This window comes from Microtus ochrogaster, chromosome 1 (genome assembly GCF_000317375.1).
Source record: "Microtus ochrogaster isolate Prairie Vole_2 chromosome 1, MicOch1.0, whole genome shotgun sequence".
In the NCBI taxonomy this organism is placed as follows: domain Eukaryota; kingdom Metazoa; phylum Chordata; class Mammalia; order Rodentia; family Cricetidae; genus Microtus; species Microtus ochrogaster.
The window spans coordinates 75,143,610-75,152,769 of record NC_022009.1 but is presented as its reverse complement, the minus strand read 5'-3'; the positions used below and the strand labels follow the sequence as shown (position 1 = coordinate 75,152,769).

The window sequence follows — 9,160 nt, the reverse complement described above, 5'->3', positions numbered from 1 at the left end:
CATTATGCTTTTTTACTTGGCATGGTTCAGGCCCTTATTTTCCGTTCTTTATGACAGTGCTCTGATTTATTTTTGTCTCATATGCCATACGCATGCATTTTTATCCATCTACCTATTCAAGCATCTATCTATCTATCTATCTATCTATCTATCTATCTATCTATCTATCTATCTATCTATCTCCTATTGTTTTTGAGACAGGATCTTCCTTTTTAATGCCCATACTCTCTTGAACGTGTCACGTAGCTTAGTCTAGCCTTGACTTCATTCACGGTGATTCTGCTTCAGCCTCCCAGGTGCTGGGTTTGGAGGTGTGCACCCTTATTCTCGGTATGTTATTTTTAAAATATTCTCAGAACACAGCAACACTAAACACATCTTTGGCACTCCCTGGTTCTCATTAGCTGGCCAATAATAATTGTCCTTCATCTGCCCTATTTTGGAATAGGGGAAGATTCTAAAGAGAACCAGACTTTCACTATATTTGCCTCTGTGGCTTTAACTGTCAATTTGATACAACCTAGATCACTAGAAAAGGAAGCCGTAACTGAGGAAGCTGTAACTGAAGGACTGGCTAGATCAGATTGGCCTGCGTCCATGTCTGCGGTTCACTGTCTTTATTGCTAACTGCTGTAAGAAGGCCAGAACTACTGTGTGAAGGACGCCATTCCTGGGCAGGTGCTCATGGCCTGTGTAAGAACCTAGCTAAGCGGGAGTCTAGGAGTGAGTTAGCAGCATCCCCCATGGTTACTGCTTCAAGCTCCTGCTTGAGTTCCTGCCCTGACTCTCTCAATGATGGACTGTCAATCATGAGCTGGAATAAGCCCTTTCTACCCTCAGCCGCCTGGCTCAGAATGTCTTAGCGCAGCAACAGAATGAAGCTAGAATGTTGTTTACTTGGTGTTATATCAATTAAAAGATCTACTTTATGTTTTTTTAATGTGTGTTTTCACTTAAAAATCTCAATAAAAAAAAATGGGTTGTTGCTGGGAAAAAAAAATGCATACAAATACTTATTCCCCTGACTGCTTTGAGACAGGGTCTCTCTGTGTAGTCCCGGCTGTCCCAGAACTTGCTACGTAAACCAGACTGGCCTCAAACTCACAGAGATCCTCTGCCTCTGTAGTGCTGGGATTACAGGTTTACACCACCGTGCCTGACATGCATGTTTTTAATCTCCCCAAATTCCATGGATTTTCATCAGTAAAGACATGGGATCAGTGAGATGGTCTGTCCGAGGTCATATGATCTGCTTTCATTTCTGTTTCTTGTTTTATTGAGGGAGAGAAGCTGGGCCTCATGCTCGCTAGGCAAGTGTTCTCATCATGACCTGTTACACATGAGCCACGGCCTGAACACCAGCTTCCCTGCCCTGCCCTCTGCTGATGTTTCCATAGAGGCCTCTAGACCCACGCAGGAGGGGGCCTGCACTTTCACCAGCGCTGGGGACAGTGTGGCAAAGTAGAAGCCGCCCTTAGCCTAAGCTGGGAAGCCTTTTTGCTTTTCTGCATTCTGGTTGCCTCCTGGCAGTGTTTCTTCTATTTGCCAGGTATTTTAAAGTATGGCTTTGCAAACAGTTTGCTTTCAAACAGTCCTGACTCAAACTGAGCATGTCACTGTCTTAGTATCTAGATACATGTCAGCTTAACAGTAAAGACTTCAAATTTTCTGTATGAAAGATGCAACGCTGAGTCAAGATGAAGGGCCATGTAGTCAGCTCCCCCAGGACTGCTTTCACGAGGCTCCTTGCCAGGATGCAGCTTCTTTTACAGCTAACTTTCTTCTTCTTTTTAATTTCTGGCTGTTTTTCTTAACCGCTCATTTTTTTCTTGACACTTTTATGCATTTTCAGGATTTTCAGGTGAAAAATGCTATGTCAGACAACACAGGTGTGGAATTGATACTGCAATTTAAGTTCTAAGGATTACCAAGTATCTGCTTTGTTGATGTATGTAGATTGATAAGAACATTTTGCATGTAGCACTATGTAGGTAAGCGAGGACCTGTGTGTGCTAACACATTGTATCAGTGAGCTCTGTCCCTAGGTAACTGTGCTTCTCCTACTTGTTAGGGTCTGACTGTGGTTTAGGCATCCAAACTCATGCAGTCAGAGAGTGCCTATGATGAGGACTAAGTGGGTGCACTGTTGGTGTTTGGGGGTGAGAATAAGTTCCAATGGTGTCGTCTGTCACCTGTCACCCAGGACTGCATTCTGGTGACTGTCTGAGGAGACGAAGCCAGCTTTACACTCCAGGGTAGTTGTCAGCAGATGACGTCTGCCCCTGGCTTCTGAGGGTCAGGCCTTGCTCTGTGAACTTCCCCGATTGGTCCGGGCCTTGTTTAGCCTGCATCATTTGGTGTGCTAGTGCTGAGCCCTCTTGCTCCCGTCAGTTGCCCTTCTGGACATCCCCTCGGCTGTGGCCAGGTTCAGTTGAGGCCCGTTGACCCGAAATATCCCTGAAGTGGCCGAGTTTTTAACAGTGTAGTTACTATTGCGGCTCTGCCAGCCATCTAGAGTGACAGGATGGGATTTCTGTCACTGTCCTGTCTGTTAGAGGACTGTTTGCCAGGACCCTCAGCTGGTTTTAAGGCTTGGGAGGGGCGTAGGTTTGTTCTCAGGGGAGGACAGCGTGGCTCGCATGTGCCTCTCTACTTCTTTTCCCTGCCCCTGGGAACCAAGACTTCCTTTTTGGGTAGCTTGCCCTTTTCCTGTATCTTTTACATCTTTTGGGAAAAGTCTTATCTTTTTCTTACTCTATTTCTTTCATTGGCTCACACAAGGCAGCCTTTAGTAATCTTTGTTGTGCAAATGTGGTACCCAGTATTTATGTGTGTGTGTGTTGAATGATGTGGGAATTTCATGGCAGATAATCATGTATCCCTTCTATTATATGTCTGATATTGATATTTGGATATTTCTTCCATCCTCTCAATTGATAACTATGATCAGATTATAAATTAGCGTGTGTCAAAGGTGCTCCCCTCTTTCCATACATTTCATAAATTTTCCACATAACTTTTACCAGAGTTTATTATTGGGGTGACGTGACACCTATTTCTCACCCCTGCTGCTAAGGACAAGTGAATGGTGACTTCGTACAGACTGAACTATAAGTAGACTCCACAACTGTGCTAGATGAATTCATGCATGATCAAGGCATAGCAAACAGAGGAGCAACTGATAGTGTGGGCGCTTCTGTGGCTGGGGTCAGCATCACCAGGAAGCTTTCACTGACAGGTGCTGTATACCAGCTGTAAATACAACTCCATCTGAATCTGAAAGCTTTTTAAAAATTATTCTCAGTTTAAGTACCTCAGCAATGAGCCAGGTGTGCTTACTTCTTAAGCAATGATTTTCTCAGGAGCGAAGCTTCGCACTTACATCCCTGGCGTAATCACTAGTGGAAGGAGGGAGCTGAAAAACGGTTTTCCGTACGGTGTGGGGTGATTTTAGTGCTGTATTGTTACTGTTTAAAGGATGTATTTTGAGAGGAAGCTGGTACTAGGTACTCATTAATTTTGTAGTTTTCAGCATTTAAACTATGAACAAAAATCTAGAGATGGTATTGGACTGACTCTCTGGCAATTGCATAGATAAGGCAATGAATGGTAAATTTTGCCTGACTGTCAATGCCATAGAGCTTTAAAAACTTTGATTTGGTATGAGTGGGAATGGATGAAGCCCTGAGCAAACATGTCGTTGATGTGAGCATGGCCATGCCAATAACCCCAGTGCCCGCGTTCCCTGGTTTCTGCTGTTGGTGTGTCTTCATCACAGTGTGTTGCTCTCTGAATCCTGGCTTTTCTAAATGTGTGTCTGTGATTCCTTCATTCTCTGTGCCCAGTTAGGTCAGTCCCTAAGCAGTGCAGGCCGTGACAAGTGGCACCGGCACAGGGAACTTGACTGTACCCATTGGTCAGTGAAGGAACGCTCCCATGAGAAGTGTGATCAAGTGAACATGAGGGGAGCATATTTTGTGCATCAAGTGTGAACCATGGGACAGGCAGAATCTAGAGCTAGTAGTATATGTTGGTGTTAAACTCAGAGAGTTGTCCGGACGTGGTGGACTGCAACCTTAAGCAGCAGGACCCTTCAACACATACATACATGCAGGAAAAATGTTTTTAACATAAAATTGAATCTTAAAAAAATTAAATTAAAATACCAAAAATTATTCTCCTGTTAAATGATGTGAATGAGCATAGTGGGTCATTGGTGTGTCATTGGTGAGGTAGATTTCAATCTAATTGAAATTAGATTGAAAGCCTGACGGTGGTGGTGCACGCCTTTAATCCCAGAACTCGGGAGACAGAGGCAGGCAAAGCTCTGTGAGTTCAAGCCCAGCCTAGTGTACAAGAGCTAGTTCCAGGACAGGCACCAAAGTTACAGAGAAACCCTGTCTCAAAAAAAAAGAAAAGAAAAGAAAAGAAGAGAAAAGAAATGTATATTACATATATTGTCAGTGTGTATAAGGGAGTTAGCAAATTTATTTGAATTATAGATGAAGTACACCACAGAAGAGAAATTAATTTTATTAAGGGCTCACATTGAAGTTGGGTCTGAATGAATGAAACGTGTCGAATGGACTTCTGGTTTCATCGATGCAATAGTGAGGCTGCTGGTAGAAACATTTGGCATCCTGGGGTCAGACACCTTTCTTGGGTACCAGATGTAGGGACTCATACATAACTTTACTTAATATTACAGTTGGTGGATAAGTTGGAATGAACACATGTCTTTTAAATTGCTTATTTTCTAAAGACAGTCTGCAGGTACATTTATTTCAGTTTGATATAACAGATTGCAGGTTGGGGTGAGTGTTAGAATTATGAAATACATATTTAAAACGGCAAAAACTTTGCTAGTCTTCATTTTTAACCACGCACACATATATATCTATCACTCTCAGTTACAGTTATTATACAAGAATCAGTCCAGATCAGGCAGTTTCCCCTGTGTGGTATAATTTAGGTTATTAAAGTTAGTTTATTATTAAGATATCCATATACCAGCTAGGTGGAGATAAAGGAAAAGAGCCTCGAGTATATGATAGAAAACACTTTATTTATTTGTACCTAACAGTTCATTTTTGTTCATGGAGCAGGGTTGGACTATCTAACCCTGTCTAGACGAACTCACCTTGAACTCCCTTGTTGTCTTTTGTTTTAATGAAAGATCACAGACTCAGCTGCTTCTTCCTTTGGTGTGTGCGTTTGTATAAATGTGTGTGTGTGTGAGGACCACTGATTTGGAAGCAGTGTCTCTTCATGTTGCGTGTGGCCAGTGTTTGAGAGCCATTGCCCTAGGTGGGTAACTCTGGAGAATGTTCTGCTGCCGGCTGAAAAACAACAGGCTCTCAACCCACAGGTCTCTCTAGCAATCTCAGATTGAGGGAACAGTTCCTTCAAGATAAAATGGACTGAACATATGCTCCATAAGTACATGAGCTTTTGTCTTATACACAGCAAAGTTCTTTCTTCACAAGCTCCTCTTTCTTGACTTACATGTCGTGGTTGAATGATGTGGCCCAGGGATTAGGGAGAAGGCTGATGGAAGACACATACGCTCCTCCATAGGACCTGACTTCAGCTCCCTGCACCCACATCAGGTGGATCCCAGCCACCTGTAACTGCAGCTTCCGGGATTTTGGTGCCCCTGGTCTCATGGGCACTGGCCTGTGTGTGCACACTCTCCTCTCTCACATATACAACTAAGTCAATAATTAAGTTAAATCTTAAAGTTTTTCTTTACAATTATATAGTTTGCCAAAGAAAATCTTGAGAAATAAGTATATGGAAAGAATTTGATTGTTACTTTTCTGGTTTTTAAACGCTCTTTACTAATATATACTAATTAATATGCAATTTTGGGCGTCATCGTACATTTTCATGCATATATATAAAACATTCGCCCATTACCCTTTCTCGCCTCCAATTCCAGTTCCTGTTCTTAATGCTTATTCCCCTTTGGCCTCCTTCCCTTCCTTTTCATCATCACGAGTTTCTCAGGTCCTCTTTCCTTCTCGTGTTAGTGACGTTCAACATGAAGGGCAGAAAGATTTGTTCTGCTCTCCGTTTCAGGGTGCATTGGGATGGGTGGAACAGCTCTTGTCACGGGGCAGAGGCAGCAGAGTGGAGAGAAGGGACAGCCATGTGACTACAGCCTTCTCCACACAGCCCTGTTGACTGGGGCCAGCCTCTAAAACATGGTCCTGCGGGTCCAGTGTCCACACAGACCAGAGCCCGTCTAGGGTTCTCACTGCGGGTCCAGTGTCCACACAGACCAGAATACTTCTAGCTTCCTTACCTAGTTTTTGCTTCTTATCATTTTTTATGGTGTGTGTGTGTGGCTTTTGGGAACTTAAAAGGAAAAGTCAAAATGAAGTCTCGGCCTGTGCCATCCTGACAGACGCTTGGTCTAATTGCTTTTCTCACCTCTTCTGGACCCTCTCTCAGGAGGACGAGAAATCTTAAGTTTCCTGGGAAGCAAGCTGATTTGTAGACTTAGGGCCGAAGGATTATATTATATAATATTATATTAAAAAGAAAAACGTCAGGAGTTCCCTGTCACTCTCGCATCCTCCTCCTTTACCTACGTCTTCTGGCCGTGCGCTGTGCCTGGATCTTGTGTAAACGCAGCAGGGTGTTCCTGGTGTGCGCGACTACTTCCATTTGTGAGGGTGTTCCTGGTGTGCGCGACTACTTCCATTTGTCCTAACAGGATGACGTCTCATTAGGTTTCATTGTATAAGGCAGTGAGGGGGAGTCTCCTGAACCCTAGAAAACCTGTTCATCACGTGGTTATAGGGCAGGGGAAGGATGTCTGTGGTTTGAATTCTCAGGCAGTGATTTCTATCCCTATCTATCATAGACTTCCTTGTTGTATCAGGACTCATTTTCTAGCACCGTTTTTAAGATGATAGGAAGTGGTATATTTCCTGGGTGAAAATAGTGTCAGACAGTTAAGCTGCTAGTGTGGGGGCTTAGGCCTTTTGATTTTGTTATTTGGCAGACTTAATAGTTTTAATTTATAGCTTGAAATGGCTGTTTTTTTTCCTTTTTTATTGAGCTATACATTTTTCTCTCCCCTCCCCTTCAACCCTCTCCCATGGTTCCAATTTACTCAGAAAATCTTGTCTTTTTCTACTTCCCATGTAGATTAAATCTGTTTATGTTCCTCTTAGGGTCCTCATTGTTGTCTAGGTTCTCTGGGATTGTGATCTGTAGGCTGGTTTTCTTTGATTTATGTTTAAAATCCACTTATGAGGGAGTACATATGATAGTTGTCTTTCTGGGTTTGGGTTACATCACTCATTATGATGTTTTCTAGCCCCATCCATTTGCCTGCAAATTTCAAGATGTCATTATCTTTTTCTGCTATGTATTACTCTATTGTGTAAATGTACCATATTTTCCTTATCCATTCTTCAGTTGAGGGGCATTTAGGTTGTTTCCAGGTTCTGGCTTTGACAAACAATGCTTGTGGTATGAATGAGCATCCTTTGGATATATACCTAAAAGTGGTATTACTGGGTCTTGAGGAAGGTTGTTTCCTGATTTTCTGAGAAATTGCTATATTGATATCCAAAGGGGCTGTACCAGCTTGCATTCCCACCAGCAATGCAGAAGTGTTCCCTTTACCCCACAACTTCTCCAGTTGTTTTCAGTGTGTTTGATCTTGGCCATTCTTACAGGTATAAGATGGAGTCTCAGAGTTGTTTTGATTTGCATTTCTCTGATGACTAAGGATGTTGAGCATTTCCTTAAGTGTCTTTCAGCCTAAATGGCTATTTTTGTTTCTACTCCTAACCAATTTTTGCACAACCAAATCTTGCTTCTTCAGGTTGTGAGCAGAACCAATAATCACACAGGTTAAGCGAAGAGATAGGATTATTTTTCCCCAGTAACCAGTGAAGAGCAGGCTCTGGGGGTCAGGTTCTCAGATCAATTTCCCACCTCCTCTTAGTCCTAGCAGGTGGAAGAAATGGGCACCATGTTTATAACTTCTCCAGGAGGGCGCCCCTCCATGAATTCTGTCCCCCCTTTCCACCTGACCTTGTTCGCAGTTCCCAGGATGTTGTAAAAAGTGTAAATTGTGCTCTGGAAATGTCTCATAATTGCAGCACGACAGTATGAGGTGAAGGGACAAGTAGCGAGGAAGAGAGTGGGTAGCAGAGCCCATTAGAGCCAGCCTGGCTTTGGTGGGTCTCACATCGTTTTCCACATAGAGTCCCCACCGTGACGTGATGTGAACCAGTTTTCCTTAGTGCATGGACTCCCTCGGGGATGTGCTTGGGTGAGGGTGCACTACGGAGGGATGGAGAACAGAAACAGTGCCTGGTAGAGTGGAGTGTTCCACCATGACAGTGTTGCCCTTCTGTCCAGAGTATGGGGAGAGAGCAGTGTACGCTGCTTTGGAGGGTGCACTCTGGGAATCTGAAATACCCGCTGATGGCATTGACCACACAATGCCATCACATGCCTCGTCACATAGTCACACCAGTCAGAGAGGCTCAGAAAGAGCTTTCAGCTGGGTCAACACATCTCACTGAACTTCTGTTAGGGAAATTAGATTGTGTTTCTCTATTGTTAGAGCAGCAGAAAGAATTTTCTTTAGAATGGTTGCGTTTCTAACTTTTTCACTGATGTTTCCAAGTAGACAAACTGAAAAGACATAATCCCAGTTCATGCATTTTCCTTTGGAACTTAAGGCACACTTACCTAATAGTTCTAGGCATGGGGCTGAGATATGCTACGAAACAAGGTTGCCATGTTCTAGCTAAGTTTTCTTTTCTTTTGTGATGTTGAGGATCAAACCCAGGGCCTTGTGGGTGTTAAGCCCATGCATGCTCTGCCACTGAGTCCCGGTACAACCAATTCCTATGTTTCGCTATACGGTTTTGGCGACTTTGTTTATCTATTTTTTTTTTGATGTAGGTGTGGCGGGGCTGTGTCCCGCCTCCCAGTTAGGTTAGCTTTATCGGAAATAATTATATGGAAATTGTATTTTTTTAAACATTGTCTGGCCCATTAGTTCTAGCCTCTTATTGGGTAGCAAGATGTCTCTGTCATTTCTAGAGTTTGTAAGTTGCTTACTTCTTATTTACTTAGGTAATATTATATCCTTCTGGAGTCTTTGATGGAGTTGAAGAATAGATAG

At 43.1% G+C, this 9,160-nt stretch overlaps 1 protein-coding gene across 2 annotated transcripts in view; it reads left to right on the top strand.

The window, feature by feature from the left end:
* Positions 1–9,160, top strand: part of Immp2l (inner mitochondrial membrane peptidase subunit 2) — a 799,387-nt gene that overhangs the window by 34,939 nt on the left and 755,288 nt on the right. The gene's annotated exons all lie outside the window — the stretch shown is intronic.